Here is a 3459-nt window from a genome sequence, read left to right as displayed (position 1 = left end):
TATATATATATATGTGTGTGTGTATATATATATATGTGTGTGTGTATATATATATATATATATGTGTGTGTGTATATATATATATATATGTGTGTGTGTATATATATATATATGTGTGTGTGTATATATATATATATATGTGTGTGGGTGTGTATATATATATATATATATATATGTGTGTGTGTGTGTATATATATATATATATATATGTGTGTGTGTGTATATATATGTGTGTGTGTGTATATATATATGTGTGTGTGTATATATATATATGTGTGTGTATATATATATATATATGTGTGTGTGTGTATATATATATGTATACATATATGCTTGCATGCATGCATACATACAAGTTAGTATTATGTGATTACTACTATCTTGTTTCTAGAAGCTGACTAACGAGACAGGTTCTAATGTTTAATTTATGAAAACAGTAACTGTCTCAGCTTTTTCTTTGTTTAATGTAATTTGGCTGTGTTTTTTTTTTTAAACTCTGAGTCATATCTATGATGCAAACTAATGCAGCTTTAAATATTTCAACTTAGAATGAAATATTTATTTATTGTATAAGCCTCAGGTTAGCTGGATTTCATTGTGACATATTCAACAAATGTGCGTTCAAATTCTTCCATATTTGTATGTGAATTTATAGTTTTTAAAACTACATTATTGGTGTCTTAGATCTTAGAATATTTGTTGGTTATCATTGCTCTCTGTCTTTAATTGACTTATTGCTGTCTTCTGTTCCCTCTTTTACACTTTTCCAATGAGCAGCTGTGTGCCTGAGCCCTGATTACAATATACTTTTCTTTTATCTTTCTTCTTGTTTTTCTTTTTTCTTTTACTTCTTGCAGCCATGCTGGAGCACTGCATTGAAGGACCGTGGAGGCATAATGGCCCAATGGTTAGGGCAGCGGACTCGTGGTCATAGGATCGCGGTTTCGATTCCCAGATCGGGCGTTGTGAGTGTTTATTGTGCGAAAACACCTAAAGCTCCAAGAGGCTCCGGCAGGGGATGGTGGCGAACCCTGCTGTACTCTACCACCACAACTTTCTCTCACTCTTTCTTCCTGTTTCTGTTGTACCTATATTTCAAAGGGTCAGCCTTGTCACACTGTGTCACGCTGAATATCTCCGAGAACTACGTTAAGGGTACACGTGTGTGTGGAGTGCTCAGCCATTTGCGCATCAATTTCACGAGCAGGCTGTTCCGTTGATCGGATCAACTGGAACCCTCGATGTCGTAAGCGATGGAGTGCCAGCACAACACACACAGGACCTCATTAATTTTAGAAGCTTCTATCTAGAAGTAGGAAGAGAATAAATCAAAGCAAACAAAAATATAATAAATGAATAAAAACAAAGTTGTAAGAAGTTTAATTATTCTGTGTAATTGTTTAGAACTTTCTGACCCAAACAAATGTGTCATGTAGAAAGAACATTACAATATTTATATTTCTTTCAAAGAACAGTCTAACCTCTACGACAAAAGCTTCTCTTCAGTTGGATAATGGTTCCTATTGTGTCACTTGTGCTCTAGATTCTATGGGTTGAGGCAAAATTGTTCTGCTATTCAGAGGTCACAATAACAAGAATATTAACAATGGAAACTCTGTCTGCTGCTGCTGTGAAGTAGATATGTTTTGGGAAATATTTTACATTAGAATTAGGTCTTGTGACTTAAGGGAAAACTTGAGAACTTTAGCAAATATCTCTTACTTTTCTAAAAAAAATTGTCTAACTTTGATTCTTTAATATATCTAAATATATCTGCATATTTACAATGCACACACACACACACACACACACACACACACACACACACACACACACATAGCAGATGTCCTGTAAATAAAGCGAGATTTAAACATCACAATTAAAAGATGAGAGGAGTTGTAGGAGAGAATGATGGATTTTGAAGGAGAATTTTGTATCTTTACACAAGCAAATGCTCTTGTAAGTTCAAGTTTTTTTTCTCAGTCTACCTGTTTATGTGTCTGTCTACCTGTCTGTCTATATTTGCCTGTTTGTCTGTTGCTGATGAAGGAGAATGGTACAAATTATTTTTAAAAATGAATTGCATACCCCCACCACCACCACCACACACAGGAAAATGGTTTTCTTAAATAATCAGATGACTCACTAGAAGTAGCAAATACCTTTAGTTACCTAGGAGACATAATTAGCAGAGTGGCTGGTTGCTCTGAAGGAATTATAATCAAGTTAAGAAGGAGTTGAAAAAAGTTCAAAGAGTTACTAACATGGCTGCTGGCAAGAAGGTCTCCCTTCACAATGAAAAGCAGATTGTATACTGCGTGTGTTAAAACTGTGTTTCTGCATGGTAGTGAGACATGGGGCGTGAATACAGAGTATTTGAGAAGATTGGAATGAAATAAAGCTAGCATGCTCCAGTGGAAGTGCAATATTAGTGTGCATGAATGTCAGAGTACAAAAGGAGCTTAGAGAAAAACTGGTTATAAGAGAAATCAGATGTACTATACAAAAAAGGAGTCCGCTCTATTAGAGGTATGTGATATGTGTGGAGTATGACCACTGCATACAAAATCGTTGAGTATTCCAATTTAGTGGAACCTGTGGAAGAGGGAGATCAAGGAAGACTGAGGATGAAGTGGTGAAGGCTGATCTGAAGATGCTACATCTATTGAAGGAAATTATAAAAGGACCCTGCTGACTGGCAATATTCAATGCTGCAGAAGACTCATCTACCCATGGGAAAATGCACCCTAACTCAAGGGTAGGGATTAAGGTGCTGTAACATAATTTTTTGTAGGTGTATAAGGGGGTGCTGAAAAGTTCCTAGCCTTGAGTGAAAGAAAATACAGGAGGATCAGTTATGATTTTATTCAACATATTCCTTTCTCAGATCGATACATTTATTGCAATGGTCCTTCAGTTTTTCTAAGCCCTGTAAAAGAACTGCGCATTTTCTGATTTTCATTCAAATCATGTGGGACACATCTGTCAAGCTTTCTTGATTTTCTGATCACATGCAAATGGTTGCAGGCAGTTTCCTGGCTACCTTGAAGTTATTTTGCCAGTTCTCGAGTGGTTTTACATGGATCTTACTCAATGATGGTCTTTAATTGACCATCATCGATGACAGACTGTTGTCTACTATGCTCATGATCTTCAGGGCTCAGGTCTCCACTGCAAAATCATTTAAACCATTTTCGAGCTGACCACTCACTGGTCATTTCCTGACCAAATGTTTCATTGATATCATGAGCAGTTTCAATTACTTTGCATCTTTTTTTGAAGTTGAACAGCAAAATTGCTCGAATATTGTGCTTTGACAGTTCCATTCCAGATGATTGTAACAATGGTGAAGAAAGTATCAGTGTTACTTTATTTATGCATTTGGGCAAGCTTCTGTCTGCATTATCAGAAACCTTCAAAATATGTTTAAAATAATTCAAAACTCTTCAAAAATCTGAT

At 35.7% G+C, this 3459-nt stretch overlaps 1 protein-coding gene across 7 annotated transcripts in view; it reads left to right on the top strand.

The window, feature by feature from the left end:
- Positions 1-3459, top strand: part of LOC106870949 (uncharacterized) — a 98829-nt gene that overhangs the window by 14871 nt on the left and 80499 nt on the right. The window contains exon 1 of one of the 7 annotated variants that reach the window (XM_014917194.2): positions 1756-1959. The exons of the other annotated variants lie outside the window; for them this stretch is intronic. The gene's annotated coding sequence lies outside the window, so the exon portion shown is untranslated. Of the gene's footprint in view, positions 1-1755; positions 1960-3459 lie in introns of those variants that run through there. 7 annotated transcript variants of the gene reach the window in all.

This window comes from Octopus bimaculoides, chromosome 12 (assembly GCF_001194135.2).
Source record: "Octopus bimaculoides isolate UCB-OBI-ISO-001 chromosome 12, ASM119413v2, whole genome shotgun sequence".
NCBI lineage: Eukaryota > Metazoa > Mollusca > Cephalopoda > Octopoda > Octopodidae > Octopus > Octopus bimaculoides.
This window is presented reverse-complemented; position numbering and strand designations above follow the sequence as displayed.